Source organism: Theobroma cacao, chromosome 7 (genome assembly GCF_053813885.1).
Source record: "Theobroma cacao isolate CCN51 chromosome 7, ASM5381388v1, whole genome shotgun sequence".
Taxonomy (NCBI): Eukaryota; Viridiplantae; Streptophyta; class Magnoliopsida; order Malvales; family Malvaceae; genus Theobroma; species Theobroma cacao.
The window spans coordinates 23,085,617-23,110,157 of record NC_142645.1 but is presented as its reverse complement, the minus strand read 5'-3'; positions in this window follow the sequence as shown (position 1 = coordinate 23,110,157).

Below are 24,541 nucleotides of genomic sequence, written 5' to 3'. Positions count from 1 at the left end.
TTTTTTTTACATTTTTTGATTAAAACAGATTGTAATTGATTGATTGCCTCTGGAAACATGGAGCAAAAGCCATCCATTGTCAAGAAAAGATCATTTATATTCACTCATGCCTAGGAAAGCCTTATTACTCGGTTTAAATACTTTTATAATCCCATTATTGATTTTATTTTGAATTGTTTTTACATTTTTTGATTAAAACAGAATCTAATTGATTGTTTGCCTCGGGAAACGTGGAGCGAAAGCCATCCATTGTCAAGAAAAGATCATTTATAGTCACTCATGCCTAGAAAAGCCTTATTACTCGGTTTAAATGCCTTTATAATCCCATTATCAAATTTATTTTGAATTTTTTTTACATTTTTTGATTAAAACCGATTGTAATTGATTGTTTGCCTCGGGAAACTTGGAGCGAAAGCCATCCATTGTCAAGAAAAGTTCATTTATATTCACTTATGCCTAGCAAAGCCTTATTACTCGGTTTAAATGCCTTTATAATCCCATTATTGAATTTATTTTGAATTTTTTTTACATTTTTTTATTCAAACAGATTGTAATTGATTGTTTTCCTGGGGAAACTTGGAGCGAAAGCCATCCATTGTCAAGAAAAGATCATTTATAGTCACTCATGCCTAGAAAAGCCTTATTACTCGGTTTAAATGCTTTTATAATCCCATTATTGAATTTATTTTGAATATTTTCTACATTTTTTGATTGAAATAGATTCTAATTGATTGTTTTCCTGGCGAAACTTGGAGCGAAAGCCATCCATTGTCAAGAAAAGTTCATTTATAGTCACTCATGCCTAGGAAAGCCTTATTACTCGGTTTAAATGCTTTTATAATCCCATTATTGAATTTATTTTGAATTGTTTTTACATTTTTTGATTAAAACAGAATCTAATTCATTGTTTGCCTCGGGAAACGTTGAGCGAAAGCCATCCATTGTCAAGAAAAGTTCATTTATAGTCACCCATGCCTAGAAAAGCCTTATTACTCGGTTTAAATGCCTTTATAATCCCATTATCGAATTTATTTTGAATATTTTCTACCTTTTTTGGTTGAAACAGATTCTAATTGATTGTTTTCCTGGGGAAACTTAGAGCGAAAGCCATCCATTGTCAAGAAAAGATCATTTATAGTCACTCATGCCTAGGAAAGCCTTATTACTCGGTTTAAATGCTTTTATAATCCCATTATTGAATTTATTTTTAATTGTTTTTACATTTTTTGATTAAAACAGAATCTAATTGATTGTTTGCCTCGGGAAACGTGGAGCGAAAGCCATCCATTGTCAAGAAAAGTTCATTTATAGTCACCCATGCCTAGAAAAGCCTTATTACTCGGTTTAAATGCCTTTATAATCCCATTATCAAATTTATTTTGAACTTTTTTTACATTTTTTGATTAAAACATATTGTAATTGATTGTTTGCCTCGAGAAACTTGGAGCGAAAGCCATCGATTGTCAAGAGAAGTTCATTTATATTCACTTATGCCTAGCAAAGCCTTATTACTCGATTTAAATGCCTTTATAATCCCATTATTGAATTTATTTTGAATATTTTCTACATTTTTTGATTGAAACAGATTCTAATTGACTGTTTGCCTCAGAAAACGAGAAGCGAAAGCCATCCATTGTCAAGAAAAGATCATTTATAGTCACTCATGCCTAGGAAAGCCTTATTACTCGGTTTAAATGCCTTTATAATCCCATTATCGAATTTATTTTGAATTTTTTTTACATTTTTTGATTAAAACATATTGTAATTGATTGTTTGCCTCGGAAAACTTGGAGCGAAAGCAATCCATTGTCAAGAAAAGTTCATTTATAGTCACTCATGCCTAGAAAAGCCTTATTACTCGGTTTAAATGCTTTTATAATCCCATTATTAAATTTATTTTGAATATTTTCGACCTTTTTTGGTTGAAACAGATTCTAATTGATTGTTTTCCTGGGGAAACTTAGAGCGAAAGCCATCCATTGTCAAGAAAAGATCATTTATAGTCACTCATGCCTAGAAAAGCCTTATTGCTCGGTGTAAATGCTTTTATAATCCCATTATTGAATTTATTTTGAATATTTTTTACATTTTTTGATTAAAACAGATTGTAATTGATTGTTCGCCTCGGGAAACTTGGAGCGAAAGCCATCCATTGTCAAGAAAAGATCATTTATAGTCACTCATGCCTAGGAAAGCCTTATTACTCGGTTTAAATGCTTTTATAATCCCATTATTGAATTTATTTTTAATTGTTTTTACATTTTTTGATTAAAACAGAATCTAATTGATTGTTTGCCTCGGGAAACGTGGAGCGAAAGCCATCCATTGTCAAGAAAAGTTCATTTATAGTCACCCATGCCTAGAAAAGCCTTATTACTCGGTTTAAATGCCTTTATAATCCCATTATCGAATTTATTTTGAATTTTTTTTACATTTTTTGATTAAAACATATTGTAATTGATTGTTTGCCTCGGGAAACTTGGAGCGAAAGCCATCCATTGTCAAGAAAAGTTCATTTATAGTCACTCATGCCTAGAAAAGCCTTATTACTCGGTTTAAATGCTTTTATAATCCCATTATTAAATTTATTTTGAATATTTTCTACCTTTTTTGGTTGAAACAGATTCTAATTGATTGTTTTCCTGGGGAAACTTAGAGCGAAAGCCATCCATTGTCAAGAAAAGATCATTTATAGTCACTCATGCCTAGAAAAGCCTTATTGCTCGGTGTAAATGCTTTTATAATCCCATTATTGAATTTATTTTGAATATTTTTTACATTTTTTGATTAAAACAGATTGTAATTGATTGTTCGCCTTGGGAAACTTGGAGCGAAAGCCATCCATTGTCAAGAAAAGATCATTTATAGTCACTCATGCCTAGGAAAGCCTTATTACTCGGTTTAAATGCTTTTATAATCCCATTATTGAATTTATTTTTAATTGTTTTTACATTTTTTGATTAAAACAGAATCTAATTCATTGTTTGCCTCGGGAAACGTGGAGCGAAAGCCATCCATTTTCAAGAAAAGTTCATTTATAGTCACCCATGCCTAGAAAAGCCTTATTACTCGGTTTAAATGCCTTTATAATCCCATTATCGAATTTATTTTGAATTTTTTTTACATTTTTCGATTAAAACATATTGTAATTGATTGTTTGCCTCGGGAAACTTGGAGCGAAAGCATCCATTGTCAAGAAAAGTTCATTTATAGTCACTCATGCCTAGAAAAGCCTTATTACTCGGTTTAAATGCTTTTATAATCCCACTATTAAATTTATTTTCAATATTTTCTACATTTTTTGATTGAAACAGATTCTAATTGATTGTTTTCCTTGGGAAACTTGGAGCGAAAGCCATCCATTGTCAAGAAAAGATCATTTATAGTCACTCATGCCTAGAAAAGCCTTATTACTCGGTGTAAATGCTTTTATAATCCCATTATTGAATTTATTTTGAATATTTTTTACATTTTTTGATTAAAACAGATTGTAATTGATTGTTTGCCTCGGGAAACTTGGAGCGAAAGCCATCCATTGTCAAGAAAAGATCATTTATAGTCACTCATGCCTAGGAAAGCCTTATTACTCGGTTTAAATGCTTTTATAATCCCATTATTGAATTTATTTTGAATTGTTTTTACATTTTTTGATTAAAACAGAATCTAATTGATTGTTTGCCTCGGGAAACGTGGAGCGAAAGCCATCCATTGTCAAGAAAAGTTCATTTATAGTCACCCATGCCTAGAAAAGCCTTATTACTCGGTTTAAATGCCTTTATAATCCCATTATCGAATTTATTTTGAATTTTTTTTACATTTTTTGATTAAAACAGATTGTAATTGATTGTTTGCCTCGGGAAACTTGGAGCGAAAGCCATCCATTGTCAAGAAAAGATCATTTATAGTCACTCATGCCTAGGAAAGCCTTATTACTCGGTTTAAATGCTTTTATAATCCCATTATTGAATTTATTTTGAATTGTTTTTACATTTTTTGATTAAAACAGAATCTAATTGATTATTTGCCTCGGGAAACGTGGAGCGAAAGCCATCCATTGTCAAGAAAAGTTCATTTATAGTCACCCATGCCTAGAAAAGCCTTATTACTCGGTTTAAATGCCTTTATAATCCCATTATCAAATTTATTTTGAATTTTTTTTATATTTTTTGATTAAAACATATTGTAATTGATTGTTTGCCTCGAGAAACTTGGAGCGAAAGCCATCGATTGTCAAGAGAAGTTCATTTATATTCACTTATGCCTAGCAAAGCCTTATTACTCGATTTAAATGCCTTTATAATCCCATTATTGAATTTATTTTGAATATTTTCTACATTTTTTGATTGAAACAGATTCTAATTGATTGTTTGCCTCAGAAAACGAGAAGCGAAAGCCATCCATTGTCAAGAGAAGATCATTTATAGTCACTCATGCCTAGGAAAGCCTTATTACTCGGTTTAAATGCCTTTATAATCCCATTATCGAATTTATTTTGAATTTTTTTTACATTTTTTTATTAAAACAGATTCTAATTGATTGTTTTCCTGGGGAAACTTGGAGCGAAAGCCATCCATTGTCAAGAAAAGATCATTTATAGTCACTCATGCCTAGGAAAGCCTTATTACTCAGTTTAAATGCTTTTATAATCCCATTATTGAATTTATTTTGAATTGTTTTTACATTTTTTGATTAAAACAGAATCTAATTGATTGTTTGACTCAGGAAACATGGAGCGAAAGCCATCCATTGTCAAGAAAAGATCATTTATAGTCACTCATGCCTAGAAAAGCCTTATTACTCGGTTTAAATGCTTTTATAATCCCATTATTGACTTTATTTTGAATTTTTTTTTACATTTTTTTGATTAAAACATATTCTAATTGATTGTTAGCCTCGGGAAACTTGGAGCGAAATCCATCCATTGTCAAGAGAAGATCATTTATAGTCACTCATGCCTAGGAAAGCCTTATTACTCGGTTTAAATGCTTTTATAAACCCATTATTGAATTTATTTTGAATTGTTTTTACATTTTTTGATTAAAACAGAATCTAATTGATTGTTTGCCTCGGGAAACGTGGAGCGAAAGCCATCCATTGTCAAGAAAAGATCATTTATAGTCACTCATGCCTAGAAAAGCCTTATTACTCGGTTTAAAGGCCTTTATAATCCCTTTATCAAATTTATTTTTAATTTTTTTTACATTTTTTTATTAAAACATATTCTAATTGATTGTTTGCCTCGGGAAACTTGGAGCGAAAGCCATCCATTGTCAAGAAAAGATCATTTATAGTCACTCATGCCTAGGAAAGCCTTATTACTCGCTTTAAATGCTTTTATAATCCTATTATTGAATTTATTTTGAATTGTTTTTGCATTTTTTGATTAAAACAGAATCTAATTGATTGTTTGCCTCGGGAAACGTGGATCGAAAGCCATCCATTGTCAAGAAAAGATCATTTATAGTCACTCATGCCTAGAAAAGCCTTGTTACTCGGTTTAAATGCTTTTATAATCCCATTATTGACTTCATTTTGAATTTTTTTTTACATTTTTTTGATTAAAACATATTCTAATTGATTGTTAGCCTCGGGAAACTTGGAGCGAAAGCCATCCATTGTCAAGAAAAGATCATTTATAGTCACTCATGCCTAGGAAAGCCTTATTACTCGGTTTAAATGCTTTTATAATCCCATTATTGAATTTATTTTGAATTGTTTTTACATTTTTTGATTAAAACAGAATCTAATTGATTGTTTGCCTCGGGAAACGTGAAGCGAAAGCCATCCATTGTCAAGAAAAGATCATTTATAGTCACTCATGCCTAGAACAGCCTTATTACTCGGTTTAAAGGCCTTTATAATCCCATTATCAAATTTATTTTTAATTTTTTTTACATTTTTTGATTAAAACATATTCTAATTGATTGCTTGCCTCGGGAAACTTGGAGCGAAAGCCATCCATTGTCAAGAAAAGATCATTTATAGTCACTCATGCCTAGGAAAGCCTTATTACTCGCTTTAAATGCTTTTATAATCCTATTATTGAATTTATTTTGAATTGTTTTTGCATTTTTTGATTAAAACAGAATCTAATTGATTGTTTGCCTCGGGAAACGTGGAGCGAAAGCCATCCATTGTCAAGAAAAGATCATTTATAGTCACTCATGCCTAGAAAAGCCTTGTTACTCGGTTTAAATGCTTTTATAATCCCATTATTGACTTCATTTTGAATTTTTTTTTACATTTTTTTGATTAAAACATATTCTAATTGATTGTTAGCCTCGGGAAACTTGGAGCGAAAGCCATCCATTGTCAAGAAAAGATCATTTATAGTCACTCATGCCTAGGAAAGCCTTATTACTCGGTTTAAATGCTTTTATAATCCCATTATTGAATTTATTTTGAATTGTTTTTACATTTTTTGATTAAAACAGAATCTAATTGATTGTTTGCCTCGGGAAACGTGAAGCGAAAGCCATCCATTGTCAAGAAAAGATCATTTATAGTCACTCATGCCTAGAACAGCCTTATTACTCGGTTTAAAGGCCTTTATAATCCCATTATCAAATTTATTTTTAATTTTTTTTACATTTTTTGATTAAAACATATTCTAATTGATTGTTTGCCTCGGCAAACTTGGAGTGAAAGCAATCCATTGTGAAGAAAAGTTCATTTATAGTCACTCATGCCTAGAAAAGCCTTATTACTCGGTTTAAATGCTTTTATAATCCCATTATTGAATTTATTTTGAATATTTTCTACATTTTTTGATTGAAACAGATTCTAATTGATTGTTTGCCTCAGAAAACGAGAAGCGAAAGCCATCCATTGTCAAGAAAAGTTCATTTATAGTCACTCATGCCTATAAAAGCCTTAATACTCGCTTTAAATGCTTTCATAATCCCATAATGAATTTAATTTGAATCTTTTTACATTTTTTGATTAAAACAGATTGTAACTGATTGTTTGCCTCGGGAAATGTGGAGCGAAAGCCATCCACTATCAAGAAAAGATCATTTATATTCACTCATGCCAAGAAAAGCCTTAATTCTCTATTTAAATGCTTTTATAATCCCATTATTGAATTTAATTTGAATCTTTTTACATTTTTTGATTAAAACAGATTGTAATTGATTATTTACCTCGAGAAACGTGGAGCGAAAGCCATCCATTGTCAAGAAAAGATCATTTATAGTCACTCATGCCTAGAAAAGCCTTATTACTCGGTTTAAATGCCTTTATAATCCCATTATCAATTTTATTTTTAATTTTTTTTACATTTTTTGATTAAAACAAATTGTAATTGATTGTTTGCCTCGGGAAACTTGGAGCGAAAGCCATCCATTGTCAAGAAAAGATAATTTATAGTCACTCATGCCTAGGAAAGCCTTATTACTCGGTTTAAATGCTTTTATAATCCCATTATTGACTTTATTTTGAATTTTTTTTTACATTTTTTTGATTAAAACATATTCTAATTGATTGTTAGCCTCGGGAAACTTGGAGCGAAATCCATCCATTGTCAAGAGAAGATCATTTATAGTCACTCATGCCTAGGAAAGCCTTATTACTCGGTTTAAATGCTTTTATAATCCCATTATTGAATTTATTTTGAATTGTTTTTACATTTTTTGATTAAAACAGAATCTAATTGATTGTTTGCCTCGGGAAACGTGGAGCGAAAGCCATCCATTGTCAAGAAAAGATCATTTATAGTCACTCATGCCTAGAAAAGCCTTATTACTCGGTTTAAAGGCCTTTATAATCCCTTTATCAAATTTATTTTTAATTTTTTTTACATTTTTTTATTAAAACATATTCTAATTGATTGTTTGCCTCGGGAAACTTGGAGCGAAAGCCATCCATTGTCAAGAAAAGATCATTTATAGTCACTCATGCCTAGGAAAGCCTTATTACTCGCTTTAAATGCTTTTATAATGCTATTATTGAATTTATTTTGAATTGTTTTTGTATTTTTTGATTAAAACAGAATCTAATTGATTGTTTGCCTCGGGAAACGTGGAGCGAAAGCCATCTATTGTCAAGAAAAGATCATTTATAGTCACTCATGCCTAGAAAAGCCTTGTTACTCGGTTTAAATGCTTTTATAATCCCATTATTGACTTCATTTTGAATTTTTTTTTACATTTTTTTGATTAAAACATATTCTAATTGATTGTTAGCCTCGGGAAACTTGGCGCGAAAGCCATCCATTGTCAAGAAAAGATCATTTATAGTCACCCATGCCTAGGAAAGCCTTATTACTCGGTTTAAATGCTTTTATAATCCCATTATTGAATTTATTTTGAATTGTTTTTACATTTTTTGATTAAAACATAATCTAATTGATTGTTTGCCTCGGGAAACGTGAAGCGAAAGCCATCCATTGTCAAGAAAAGATCATTTATAGTCACTCATGCCTAGAACAGCCTTATTACTCGGTTTAAAGGCCTTTATAATCCCATTATCAAATTTATTTTTAATTTTTTTTACATTTTTTGATTAAAACATATTCTAATTGATTGTTTGCCTCGGGAAACTTGGAGTGAAAGCAATCCATTGTGAAGAAAAGATCATTTATAGTCACTCATGCCTAGGAAAGCCTTATTACTCGCTTTAAATGCTTTTATAATCCCATTATTGAATTTATTTTGAATTGTTTTTACATTGTTTGATTAAAACAGAATCTAATTGATTGTTTACCTCGGGAAACGTGGAGCGAAAGCCATCCATTGTCAAGAAAAGATCATTTATAGTCACTCATGCCTAGAAAAGCCTTATTACTCGGTTTAAATGCCTTTATAATCCCATTATCGAATTTATTTTGAATTTTTTTTACATTTTTTGATTAAAACAGATCGTAATTGATTTTTTGCCTTGGGAAACTTGGAGCGAAAGCCATCCATTGTAAAGAAAAGATCATTTATAGTCACTCATGCCTAGAAAAGCCTTATTACTCGATTTAAATCCTTTATAATCCCATTATCAAATTTATTTTTAATTTTTTTTATATTTTTTGATTAAAACAGATTGTAATTGATTGTTTGCCTCGAGAAACTTGGAGCGAAAGCCATCCATTGTCAAGAAAAGTTCATTTATATTCACTTATGCCTAGCAAAGCCTTATTACTCGGTTTAAATGCCTTTATAATCCCATTATTGAATTTATTTTGAATTTTTTTTACATTTTTTTGTTAAAACAGATTCTAATTGATTGTTTTCCTGGGGAAACTTGGAGCGAAACCCATCCATTGTCAAGAAAAGATCATTTATAGTCACTTATGCCTAGAAAAGCCTTATTACTCGGTGTAAATGCTTTTATAATCCCATTATTGAATTTATTTTGAATATTTTTTACATTTTTTGATTAAAACAGATTGTAATTGATTGATTGGCTCGGGAAACATGGAGCAAAAGCCATCCATTGTCAAGAAAAGATCATTTATAGTCACTCATGCCTAGGAAAGCCTTATTACTCGGTTTAAATACTTTTATAATCCCATTATTGATTTTATTTTGAATTGTTTTTACATTTTTTGATTAAAACAGAATCTAATTGATTGTTTGCCTCGGGAAACGTGGAGCGAAAGCCATCCATTGTCAAGAAAAGATCATTTATAGTCACTCATGCCTAGAAAAGCCTTATTACTCGGTTTAAATGCCTTTATAATCCCATTATCAAATTTATTTTGAATTTTTTTTACATTTTTTGATTAAAACAGAATGTAATTGATTGTTTGCCTCGGGAAACTTGGAGCGAAAGCCATCCATTGTCAGGAAAAGTTCATTTATATTCACTTATGCCTAGCAAAGCCTTATTACTTGGCTTAAATGCCTTTATAATCCCATTATTGAATTTATTTTGAATTGTTTTTTTATTTTTTGATTAAAACAGATTGTAATTGATTGTTTGCCTCGGGAAACATGGAGCGAAAGCCATCCATTGTCAAGAAAAGATCATTTATAGTCACTCATGCCTAGAAAAGCCTTATTACTCGGTTTAAATGCTTTTATAATCCCATTATTGAATTTATTTTGAATATTTTCTACATTTTTTGATTGAAATAGATTCTAATTGATTGTTTTCCTGGAGAAACTTGGAGCGAAAGCCATCTATTGTCAAGAAAAGTTCATTTATAGTCACTCATGCCTAGGAAAGCCTTATTACTCGGTTTAAATGCTTTTATAATCCCATTATTGAATTTATTTTGAATTGTTTTTACATTTTTTGATTAAAACAGAATCTAATTGATTGTTTGCCTCGGGAAACGTGGAGCGAAAGCCATCCATTGTCAAGAAAAGATCATTTATAGTCACTCATGCCTAGAAAAGCCTTGTTACTCGGTTTAAATGCTTTTATAATCCCATTATTGACTTTATTTTGAATTTTTTTTACATTTTTTTGATTAAAACATATTCTAATTGATTGTTAGCCTCGGGAAACTTGGAGCGAAAGCCATCCATTGTCAAGAAAAGATCATTTATAGTCACTCATGCCTAGGAAAGCCTTGTTACTCGGTTTAAATGCTTTTATAATCCCATTATTGACTTTATTTTGAATTTTTTTTACATATTTTTGATTAAAACATATTCTAATTGATTGTTAGCCTCGGGAAACTTGGAGCGAAAGCCATCCATTGTCAAGAAAAGATCATTTATAGTCACTCATGCCTAGGAAAGCCTTATTACTCGGTTTAAATGCTTTTATAATCCCATTATTGAATTTATTTTGAATTGTTTTTACATTTTTTGATTAAAATAGAATCTAATTGATTGTTTGCCTCGGGAAACGTAAAGCGAAAGCCATCCATTGTCAAGAAAAGAACATTTATAGTCACTCATGCCTAGAAAAGCCTTATTACTCGGTTTAAATGCCTTTATAATCCCATTATCGAATTTATTTTGATTTTTTTTTACATTTTTTGATTAAAACAGATTGTAATTGATTTTTTGCCTTGGGAAACTTGGAGCGAAAGCCATCCATTGTAAAGAAAAGATCATTTATAGTCACTCATGCCTAGAAAAGCCTTATTTCTCGGTTTAAATGCCTTTATAATCCCATTATCAAATTTATTTTTAATTTTTTTTACATTTTTTGATTAAAACAGATTGTAATTGATTGTTTGCCTCGAGAAACTTGGAGCGAAAGCCATCCATTGTCAAGAAAAGTTCATTTATATTCACTTATGCCTAGCAAAGCCTTATTACTCGGTTTAAATGCCTTTATAATCCCATTATTGAATTTATTTTGAATTTTTTTTACATTTTTTTATTAAAACAGATTCTAATTGATTGTTTTCCTGGGGCAACTTGGAGCGAAAGCCATCCATTGTCAAGAAAAGATCATTTATAGTCACTTATGCCTAGAAAAGCCTTATTACTCGGTGTAAATGCTTTTATAATCCCATTATTGAATTTATTTTGAATATTTTTTACATTTTTTGATTAAACCAGATTGTAATTGATTGATTGCCTCTGGAAACATGGAGCAAAAGCCATCCATTGTCAAGAAAAGATCATTTATAGTCACTCATGCCTAGGAAAGCCTTATTACTCGGTTTAAATACTTTTATAATCCCATTATTGATTTTATTTTGAATTGTTTTTACATTTTTTGATTAAAACAGAATCTAATTGATTGTTTGCCTCGGGAAACGTGGAGCGAAAGCCATCCATTGTCAAGAAAAGATCATTTATAGTCACTCATGCCTAGAAAAGCCTTATTACTCGGTTTAAATGCCTTTATAATCCCATTATCAAATTTATTTTGAATTTTTTTTACATTTTTTGATTAAAACCGATTGTAATTGATTGTTTGCCTCGGGAAACTTGGAGCGAAAGCCATCCATTGTCAAGAAAAGTTCATTTATATTCACTTATGCCTAGCAAAGCCTTATTACTCGGTTTAAATGCCTTTATAATCCCATTATTGAATTTATTTTGAATTTTTTTTACATTTTTTTATTCAAACAGATTCTAATTGATTATTTTCCTGGGGAAACTTGGAGCGAAAGCCATCCATTGTCAAGAAAAGATCATTTATAGTCACTCATGCCTAGAAAAGCCTTATTACTCGGTTTAAATGCTTTTATAATCCAATTATTAAATTTATTTTGAATATTTTCTACATTTTTTGGTTGAAACAGATTCTAATTGATTGTTTTCCTTGGGAAACTTAGAGCGAAAGCCATCCATTGTCAACAAAAGATCATTTATAGTCACTCATGCCTAGAAAAGCCTTATTACTCGGTGTAAATGCTTTTATAATCCCATTATTGAATTTATTTTGAATATTTTTTACATTTTTTGATTAAAACAGATTGTAATTGATTGTTCACCTCGGGAAACTTGGAGCGAAAGACATCCATTGTCAAGAAAAGATCATTTATAGTCACTCATGCCTAGGAAAGCCTTATTACTCGGTTTAAATGCTTTTATAATCCCATTATTGAATTTATTTTGAATTGTTTTTACATTTTTTGATTAAAACAGAATCTAATTGATTGTTTGCCTCGGGAAACGTGGAGCGAAAGCCATCCATTGTCAAGAAAAGTTCATTTATAGTCACCCATGCCTAGAAAAGCCTTATTACTCGGTTTAAATGCCTTTATAATCCCGTTATCGAATTTATTTTGAATTTTTTTTACATTTTTTGATTAAAACATATTGTAATTGATTGTTTGCCTCGGGAAACTTGGAGCGAAAGCCATCCATTGTCAAGAAAAGTTCATTTATAGTCACTCATGCCTAGAAAAGCCTTATTACTCGGTTTAAATGCTTTTATAATCCCATTATTAAATTTATTTTGAATATTTTCTACATTTTTTGGTGGAAACAGATTCTAATTGATTGTTTTCCTTGGGAAACTTAGAGCGAAAGCCATCCATTGTCAACAAAAGATCATTTATAGTCACTCATGCCTAGAAAAGCCTTATTACTCGGTGTAAATGCTTTTATAATCCCATTATTGAATTTATTTTGAATATTTTTTACATTTTTTGATTAAAACAGATTGTAATTGATTGTTCACCTCGGGAAACTTGGAGCGAAAGACATCCATTGTCAAGAAAAGATCATTTATAGTCACTCATGCCTAGGAAAGCCTTATTACTCGGTTTAAATGCTTTTATAATCCCATTATTGAATTTATTTTGAATTGTTTTTACATTTTTTGATTAAAACAGAATCTAATTCATTGTTTGCCTCGGGAAACGTGGAGCGAAAGCCATCCATTGTCAAGAAAAGTTCATTTATAGTCACCCATGCCTAGAAAAGCCTTATTACTCGGTTTAAATGCCTTTATAATCCCATTATCGAATTTATTTTGAATTTTTTTTACATTTTTCGATTAAAACATATTGTAATTGATTGTTTGCCTCGGGAAACTTGGAGCGAAAGCCATCCATTGTCAAGAAAAGTTCATTTATAGTCACTCATGCCTAGAAAAGCCTTATTACTCGGTTTAAATGCTTTTATAATCCCACTATTAAATTTATTTTCAATATTTTCTAAATTTTTTGATTGAAACAGATTCTAATTGATTGTTTTCCTGGGGAAACTTGGAGCGAAAGCCATCCATTGTCAAGAAAAGATCATTTATAGTCACTCATGCCTAGAAAAGCCTTATTACTCGGTGTAAATGCTTTTATAATCCCATTATTGAATTTATTTTGAATATTTTTTACATTTTTTGATTAAAACAGATTGTAATTGATTGTTTGCCTCGGGAAACTTGGAGCGAAAGCCATCCATTGTCAAGAAAAGATCATTTATAGTCACTCATGCCTAGGAAAGCCTTATTACTCGGTTTAAATGCTTTTATAATCCCATTATAGAATTTTTTTTGAATTGTTTTTACATTTTTTGATTAAAACAGAATCTAATTGATTGTTTGCCTCGGGAAACGTGGAGCGAAAGCCATCCATTGTCAAGAAAAGTTCATTTATAGTCACGCATGCCTAGAAAAGCCTTATTACTCGGTTTAAATGCCTTTATAATCCCATTATCGAATTTATTTTGAATTTTTTTTACATTTTTTGATTAAAACAGATTGTAATTGATTGTTTGCCTCGGGAAACTTGGAGCGAAAGCCATCCATTGTCAAGAAAAGATCATTTATAGTCACTCATGCCTAGGAAAGCCTTATTACTCGGTTTAAATGCTTTTATAATCCCATTATTGAATTTATTTTGAATTGTTTTTACATTTTTTGATTAAAACAGAATCTAATTCATTGTTTGCCTCGGGAAACGTGGAGCGAAAGCCATCCATTGACAAGAAAAGTTCATTTATAGTCACCCATGCCTAGAAAAGCCTTATTACTCGGTTTAAATGCCTTTATAATCCCATTATCAAATTTATTTTGAATTTTTTTTACATTTTTTGATTAAAACATATTGTAATTGATTGTTTGCCTCGAGAAACTTGGAGCGAAAGCCATCCATTGTCAAGAAAAGTTCATTTATAGTCACCCATGCCTAGAAAAGCCTTATTACTCGGTTTAAATGCCTTTATAATCCCGTTATCGAATTTATTTTGAATTTTTTTTACATTTTTTGATTAAAACATATTGTAATTGATTGTTTGCCTCGGGAAACTTGGAGCGAAAGCCATCCATTGTCAAGAAAAGTTCATTTATAGTCACTCATGCCTAGAAAAGCCTTATTACTCGGTTTAAATGCTTTTATAATCCCATTATTAAATTTATTTTGAATATTTTCTACATTTTTTGGTGGAAACAGATTCTAATTGATTGTTTTCCTTGGGAAACTTAGAGCGAAAGCCATCCATTGTCAACAAAAGATCATTTATAGTCACTCATGCCTAGAAAAGCCTTATTACTCGGTGTAAATGCTTTTATAATCCCATTATTGAATTTATTTTGAATATTTTTTACATTTTTTGATTAAAACAGATTGTAATTGATTGTTCACCTCGGGAAACTTGGAGCGAAAGACATCCATTGTCAAGAAAAGATCATTTATAGTCACTCATGCCTAGGAAAGCCTTATTACTCGCTTTAAATGCTTTTATAATCCTATTATTGAATTTATTTTGAATTGTTTTTGCATTTTTTGATTAAAACAGAATCTAATTGATTGTTTGCCTCGGGAAACGTGGAGCGAAAGCCATCCATTGTCAAGAAAAGATCATTTATAGTCACTCATGCCTAGGAAAGCCTTATTACTCGCTTTAAATGCTTTTATAATGCTATTATTGAATTTATTTTGAATTGTTTTTGTATTTTTTGATTAAAACAGAATCTAATTGATTGTTTGCCTCGGGAAACGTGGAGCGAAAGCCATCTATTGTCAAGAAAAGATCATTTATAGTCACTCATGCCTAGAAAAGCCTTGTTACTCGGTTTAAATGCTTTTATAATCCCATTATTGACTTCATTTTGAATTTTTTTTTACATTTTTTTGATTAAAACATATTCTAATTGATTGTTAGCCTCGGGAAACTTGGAGCGAAAGCCATCCATTGTCAAGAAAAGATCATTTATAGTCACTCATGCCTAGGAAAGCCTTATTACTCGGTTTAAATGCTTTTATAATCCCATTATAGAATTTTTTTTGAATTGTTTTTACATTTTTTTATTAAAACAGAATCTAATTGATTGTTTGCCTCGGGAAACGTGGAGCGAAAGCCATCCATTGTCAAGAAAAGTTCATTTATAGTCACGCATGCCTAGAAAAGCCTTATTACTCGGTTTAAATGCCTTTATAATCCCATTATCGAATTTATTTTGAATTTTTTTTACATTTTTTGATTAAAACAGATTGTAATTGATTGTTTGCCTCGGGAAACTTGGAGCGAAAGCCATCCATTGTCAAGAAAAGATCATTTATAGTCACTCATGCCTAGGAAAGCCTTATTACTCGGTTTAAATGCTTTTATAATCCCATTATTGAATTTATTTTGAATTGTTTTTACATTTTTTGATTAAAACAGAATCTAATTCATTGTTTGCCTCGGGAAACGTGGAGCGAAAGCCATCCATTGACAAGAAAAGTTCATTTATAGTCACCCATGCCTAGAAAAGCCTTATTACTCGGTTTAAATGCCTTTATAATCCCATTATCAAATTTATTTTGAATTTTTTTTACATTTTTTGATTAAAACATATTGTAATTGATTGTTTGCCTCGAGAAACTTGGAGCGAAAGCCATCGATTGTCAAGAGAAGTTCATTTATATTCACTTATGCCTAGCAAAGCCTTATTACTCGATTTAAATGCCTTTATAATCCCATTATTGAATTTATTTTGAATATTTTCTACATTTTTTGATTGAAACAGATTCTAATTGATTGTTTGCCTCTGAAAACGAGAAGCGAAAGCCATCCATTGTCAAGAAAAGATCATTTATAGTCACTCATGCCTAGGAAAGCCTTATTACTCGGTTTAAATGCCTTTATAATCCCATTATCGAATTTATTTTGAATTTTTTTTACATTTTTTTATTAAAACAGATTCTAATTGATTGTTTTCCTGGGGAAACTTGGAGCGAAAGCCATCCATTGTCAAGAATAGATCATTTATAGTCACTCATGCCTAGGAAAGCCTTATTACTCAGTTTAAATGCTTTTATAATCCCATTATTGAATTTATTTTGAATTGTTTTTACATTTTTTGATTAAAACAGAATCTAATTGATTGTTTGACTCGGGAAACGTGGAGCGAAAGCCATCCATTGTCAAGAAAAGATCATTTATAGTCACTCATGCCTAGAAAAGCCTTATTACTAGGTTTAAATGCCTTTATAATCCCATTATCAAAGTTATTTTGAATTTGTTTTACATTTTTTGATTAAAACAGATTGTAATTGATTGTTTGCCTCGGGAAACTTGGAGCGAAAGCCATCCATTGTCAAGAAAAGTTCATTTATAGTCACTCATGCCTAGAAAAGCCTTATTACTCGGTTTAAATGCTTTTATAATCCCATTATTGAATTTATTTTGAATATTTTCTACATTTTTTGATTGAAACAGATTCTAATTGATTGATTGCCTCAGAAAACGAGAAGCGAAAGCCATCCATTGTCAAGAAAAGTTCATTTATAGTCACTCATGCCTATAAAAGCCTTAATACTCGCTTTAAATGCTTTCATAATCCCATAATGAATTTAATTTGAATCTTTTTACATTTTTTGATTAAAACAGATTGTAACTGATTGTTTGCCTCGGGAACCGTGGAGCGAAAGCCATCCACTATCAAGAAAAGATCATTTATAGTCACTCATGCCAAGAAAAGCCTTAATTCTCTATTTAAATGCTTTTATAATCCCATTATTGAATTTAATTTGAATCTTTTTACATTTTTTGATTAAAACAGATTGTAATTGATTATTTACCTCGAGAAACGTGGAGCGAAAGCCATCCATTGTCAAGAAAAGATCATTTATAGTCACTCATGCCTAGAAAAGCCTTATTACTAGGTTTAAATGCTTTTATAATCCCATTATTAAATTTATTTTGAATATTTTCTACCTTTTTTGGTTGAAACAGATTCTAATTGATTGTTTTCCTGGGGAAACTTAGAGCGAAAGCCATCCATTGTCAAGAAAAGATCATTTATAGTCACTCATGCCTAGAAAAGCCTTATTACTCGGTGTAAATGCTTTTATAATCCCATTATTGAATTTATTTTGAATATTTTTTACATTTTTTGATTAAAACAGATTGTAATTGATTGTTCGCCTCGGGAAACTTGGAGCGAAAGCCATCCATTGTCAAGAAAAGATCATTTATAGTCACTCATGCCTAGGAAAGCCTTATTACTCGGTTTAAATTCTTTTATAATCCCATTATTGAATTTATTTTGAATTGTTTTTACATTTTTTGATTAAAACAGAATCTAATTGATTGTTTGCCTCGGGAAACGTGGAGCGAAAGCCATCCATTGTCAAGAAAAGTTCATTTATAGTCACGCATGCCTAGAAAATCCTTATTACTCGGTTTAAATGCCTTTATAATCCCATTATCGAATTTATTTTGAATTTTTTTTACATATTTCGATTAAAACATATTGTAATTGATTGTTTGCCTCGGGAAACTTGGAGCGAAAGCCATCCATTGTCAAGAAAAGTTCATTTATAGTCACTCATGCCTAGAAAAGCCTTATTACTCGGTTTAAATGCTTTTATAATCCCATTATTGAATTTATTTTGAATATTTTCTACATTTTTTGATTGAAACAGATTCTAATTGATTGTTTGCCTCAGAAAATGAGAAGCGAAAGCCATCCATTGTCAAGAAAAGTTCATTTATAGTCACTCATGCCTATAAAAGCCTTAATACTCGCTTTAAATGCTTTCATAATCCCATAATGAATTTAATTTGAATCTTTTTACATTTTTTGATTAAAACAGATTGTAACTGATTGTTTGCCTCGGGAAATGTGGAGCGAAAGCCATCCACTATCAAGAAAAGATCATTTATAGTCACTCATGCCAAGAAAAGCCTTAATTCTCTATTTAAATGCTTTTATAATCCCATTATTGAATTTAATTTGAATCTTTTTACATTTTTTGATTAAAACAGATTGTAATTGATTATTTACCTCGAGAAACGTGGAGCGAAAGCCATCCATTGTCAAGAAAAGATCATTTATAGTCACTCATGCCTAGAAAAGCCTTATTACTCGGTTTAAATGCCTTTATAATCCCATTATCAATTTTATTTTTAATTTTTTTTACATTTTTTGATTAAAACAAATTGTAATTGATTGTTTGCCTCGGGAAACTTGGAGCGAAAGCCATCCATTGTCAAGAAAAGATAATTTATAGTCACTCATGCCTAGGAAAGCCTTATTACTCGGTTTAAATGCTTTTATAATCCCATTATTGACTTTATTTTGAATTTTTTTTTACATTTTTTTGATTAAAACATATTCTAATTGATTGTTAGCCTCGGGAAACTTGGAGCGAAATCCATCCATTGTCAAGAGAAGATCATTTATAGTCACTCATGCCTAGGAAAGCCTTATTACTCGGTTTAAATGCTTTTATAATCCCATTATTGAATTTATTTTGAATTGTTTTTACATTTTTTGATTAAAACAGAATCTAATTGATTGTTTGCCCCGGGAAACGTGGAGCGAAAGCCATCCATTGTCAAGAAAAGATCATTTATAGTCACTCATGCCTAGAAAAGCCTTATTACTCGGTTTAAAGGCCTTTATAATCCCTTTATCAAATTTATTTTTAATTTTTTTTACATTTTTTTATTAAAACATATTCTAATTGATTGTTTGCCTCGGGAAACTTGGAGCGAAAGCCATCCATTGTCAAGAAAAGATCATTTATAGTCACTCATGCCTAGGAAAGCCTTATTACTCGCTTTAAATGCTTTTATAATCCTATTATTGAATTTATTTTGAATTGTTTTTGCATTTTTTGATTAAAACAGAATCTAATTGATTGTTTGCCTCGGGAAACGTGGAGCGAAAGCCATCCATTGTCAAGAAAATATCAATTATAGTCACTCATGCCTAGAAAAGCCTTGTTACTCGGTTTAAATGCTTTTATAATCCCATTATTGACTTCATTTTGAATTTTTTTTTACATTTTTTTGATTAAAACATATTCTAATTGATTGTTAGCCTCGGGAAACTTGGAGCGAAAGCCATCCATTGTCAAGAAAAGTTCATTTATAGTCACTCATGCCTAGGAAAGCCTTATTACTCGGTTTAAATGCTTTTATAATCCCATTATTGAATTTATTTTGAATTGTTTTTACATTTTTTGATTAAAACAGAATCTAATTGATTGTTTGCCTCGGGAAACATGAAGCGAAAGCCATCCATTGTCAAGAAAATATCATTTATAGTCACTCATGCCTAGAACAGCCTTATTACTCGGTTTAAAGGCCTTTATAATCCCATTATCAAATTTATTTTTAATTTTTTTTACATTTTTTGATTAAAACATATTCTAATTGATTGTTTGCCTCGGGAAACTTGGAGTGAAAGCAATCCATTGTGAAGAAAAGATCATTTATAGTCACTCATGCCTAGGAAAGCCTTATTACTCGGTTTAAATGCCTTTATAATCCCATTATCGAATTTATTTTTAATTTTTTTACATTTTTTGATTAAAACAGATCGTAATTGATTTTTTGCCTTGGGAAACTTGGAGCGAAAGCCATCCATTGTAAAGAAAAGATCATTTATAGTCACTCATGCCTAGAAAAGCCTTATTACTCGATTTAAATGCCTTTATAATCCCATTATCAAATTTATTTTTAATTTTTTTTATATTTTTTGATTAAAACAGATTGTAATTGATTGTTTGCCTCGAGAAACGTGGAGCGAAAGCCATCCATTGTCAAGAAAAGTTCATTTATATTCACTTATGCCTAGCAAAGCCTTATTACTCGGTTTAAATGCCTTTATAATCCCATTATTGAATTTATTTTGAATTTTTTTTACATTTTTTTGTTAAAACAGATTCTAATTGATTGTTTTCCTGGGGAAACTTGGAGGGAAAGCCATCCATTGTCAAGAAAAGATCATTTATAGTCACTTATGCCTAGAAAAGCCTTATTACTCGGTGTAAATGCTTTTATAATCCCATTATTGAATTTATTTTGAATATTTTTTACATTTTTTGATTAAAACAGATTGTAATTGATTGATTGCCTCGGGAAACATGGAGCAAAAGCCATCCATTGTCAAGAAAAGATCATTTATAGTCACTCATGCCTAGGAAAGCCTTATTACTCGGTTTAAATTCTTTTATAATCCCATTATTGATTTTATTTTGAATTGTTTTTACATTTTTTGATTAAAACAGAATCTAATTGATTGTTTGCCTCGGGAAACGTGGAGCGAAAGCCATCCATTGTCAAGAAAAGATCATTTATAGTCACTCTTGCCTAGAAAAGCCTTATTACTCGGTTTAAATGCCTTTATAATCCCATTATCAAATTTATTTTTAATTTTTTTTACATTTTTTGATTAAAACAGAATGTAATTGATTGTTTGCCTCGGGAAACTTGGAGCGAAAGCCATCCATTGTCAAGAAAAGTTCATTTATATTCACTTATGCCTAGCAAAGCCTTATTACTCGGTTTAAATGCCTTTATAATCCCATTATTGAATTTATTTTGAATTTTTTTACATTTTTTTATTCAAACAGATTCTAATTGATTGTTTTCCTGGGGAAACTTGGAGCGAAAGCCATCCATTGTCAAGAAAAGATCATTTATAGTCACTCATGCCGAGAAAAGCCTTATTACTCGGTTTAAATGCTTTTATAATCCCATTATTGAATTTATTTTGAATATTTTCTACATTTTTTGATTGAAATAGATTCTAATTGATTGTTTTCCTGGAGAAACTTGGAGCGAAAGCCATACATTGTCAAGAAAAGTTCATTTATAGTCACTCATGCCTAGGAAAGCCTTATTACTCGGTTTAAATGCTTTTATAATCCCATTATTGAATTTATTTTGAATTGTTTTTACATTTTTTGATTAAAACAGAATCTAATTGATTGTTTGCCTTGGGAAACGTGGAGCGAAAGCCATCCATTGTCAAGAAAAGATCATTTATAGTCACTCATGCCTAGAAAAGCCTTGTTACTCGGTTTAAATGCTTTTATAATCCCATTATTGACTTTATTTTGAATTTTTTTTACATTTTTTTGATTAAAACATATTCTAATTGATTGTTAGCCTCGGGAAACTTGGAGCGAAAGCCATCCATTGTCAAGAAAATATCATTTATAGTCACTCATGCCTAGAAAAGCCTTATTACTCGGTTTAAATGCCTTTATAATCCCATTATCAAATTTATTTTTAATTTTTTTTTACATTTTTTGATTAAAACATATTCTAATTGATTGTTTGCCTCGGGAAACTTGGAGTGAAAGCAATCCATTGTCAAGAAAAGATCATTTATAGTCACTCATGCCTAGGAAAGCCTTATTACTCGGTTTAAATGCTTTTATAATCCCATTATTGAATTTATTTTGAATTGTTTTTACATTTTTTGATTAAAACAGAATCTAATTGATTGTTTGCCTCGGGAAACGTGAAGCGAAAGCCATCCATTGTCAAGAAAAGATCATTTATAGTCACTCATGCCTAGAAAAGCCTTATTACTCGGTTTAAATGCCTTTATAATCCCATTATCGAATTTATTTTGAATTTTTTTTACATTTTTTGATTAAAACAGATTGTAATTGATTTTTTGCCTTGGGAAACTTGGAGCGAAAGCCATCCATTGTAAAGAAAAGATCATTTATAGTCACTCTTGCCTAGAAAAGCCTTATTACTCGGTTTAAATGCCTTTATAATCCCATTATCAAATTTATTTTTAATTTTTTTTACATTTTTTGATTAAAACAGATTGTAATTGATTGTTTGCCTCGAGAAACTTGGAGCGAAAGCCATCCATTGTCAAGAAAAGTTCATTTATATTCACTTATGCCTAGCAAAGCCTTATTACTCGGTTTAAATGCCTTTATAATCCCATTATTGAATTTATTTTGAATTTTTTTTACATTTTTTTAATAAAACAGATTCTAATTGATTGTTTTCCTGGGGCAACTTGAAGCGAAAGCCATCCATTGTCAAGAAAAGATCATTTATAGTCACTTATGCCTAGAAAAACCTTATTACTCGGTGTAAATGCTTTTATAATCCCATTATTGAATTTATTTTGAATATTTTTTACATTTTTTGATTAAAACAGATTGTAATTGATTGATTGCCTCTGGAAACATGGAGCAAAAGCCATCCATTGTCAAGAAAAGATCATTTATAGTCACTCATGCCTAGGAAAGCCTTATTACTCGGTTTAAATACTTTTATAATCCCATTATTGATTTTATTTTGAATTGTTTTTACATTTTTTGATTAAAACAGAATCTAATTGATTGTTTGCCTCGGGAAACGTGGAGCGAAAGCCATCCATTGTCAAGAAAAGATCATTTATAGTCACTCATGCCTAGAAAAGCCTTATTACTCGGTTTAAATGCCTTTATAATCCCATTATCAAATTTATTTTGAATTTTTTTTACATTTTTTGATTAAAACCGATTGTAATTGATTGTTTGCCTCGGGAAACTTGGAGCGAAAGCCATCCATTGTCAAGAAAAGTTCATTTATATTCACTTATGCCTAGCAAAGCCTTATTACTCGGTTTAAATGCCTTTATAATCCCATTATTGAATTTATTTTGAATTTTTTTTACATTTTTTTATTCAAACAGATTCTAATTGATTGTTTTCCTGGGGAAACTTGGAGCGAAAGCCATCCATTGTCAAGAAAAGATCATTTATAGTCACTCATGCCTAGAAAAGCCTTATTACTCGGTTTAAATGCTTTTATAATCCCATTATTGAATTTATTTTGAATATTTTCTACATTTTTTGATTGAAATAGATTCTAATTGATTGTTTTCCTGGCGAAACTTGGAGCGAAAGCCATCCATTGTCAAGAAAAGTTCATTTATAGTCACTCATGCCTAGGAAAGCCTTATTACTCGGTTTAAATGCTTTTATAATCCCATTATTGAATTTATTTTGAATATTTTTTACATTTTTTGATTAAAACAGATTGTAATTGATTGTTCGCCTCGGGAAACTTGGAGCGAAAGCCATCCATTGTCAAGAAAAGTTCATTTATAGTCACTCATGCCTAGAAAAGCCTTATTACTCGGTGTAAATGCTTTTATAATCCCATTATTGAATTTATTTTGAATATTTTTTACATTTTTTGATTAAAACAGATTGTAATTGATTGTTTGCCTCGGGAAACTTGGAGCGAAAGCCATCCATTGTCAAGAAAAGATCATTTATAGTCACTCATGCCTAGGAAAGCCTTGTTACTCGGTTTAAATGCTTTTATAATCCCATTATTAACTTTATTTTGAATTTTTTTTACATATTTTTGATTAAAACATATTCTAATTGATTGTTAGCCTCGGGAAACTTGGAGCGAAAGCCATCCATTGTCAAGAAAAGATCATTTATAGTCACTCATGCCTAGGAAAGCCTTATTACTCGGTTTAAATCCTTTTATAATCCCATTATTGAATTTATTTTGAATTGTTTTTACATTTTTTGATTAAAACAGAATCTAATTGATTGTTTGCCTCGGGAAACGTGAAGCGAAAGCCATCCATTGTCAAGAAAAGATCATTTATAGTCACTCATGCCTAGAAAAGCCTTATTACTCGGTTTAAAGGCCTTTATAATCCCATTATCAAATTTATTTTTTATTTTTTTTACATTTTTTGATTAAAACATATTCTAATTGATTGTTTGCCTCGGGAAACTTGGAGTGAAAGCAATCCATTGTCAAGAAAAGATCATTTATAGTCACTCATGCCTAGGAAAGCCTTATTACTCGCTTTAAATGCTTTTGTAATCCCATTATTGAATTTATTTTGAATTGTTTTTACATTGTTTGATTAAAACAGAATCTAATTGATTGTTTACCTCGGGAAACGTGGAGCGAAAGCCATCCATTGTCAAGAAAAGATCATTTATAGTCACTCATGCCTAGAAAAGCCTTATTACTCGGTTTAAATG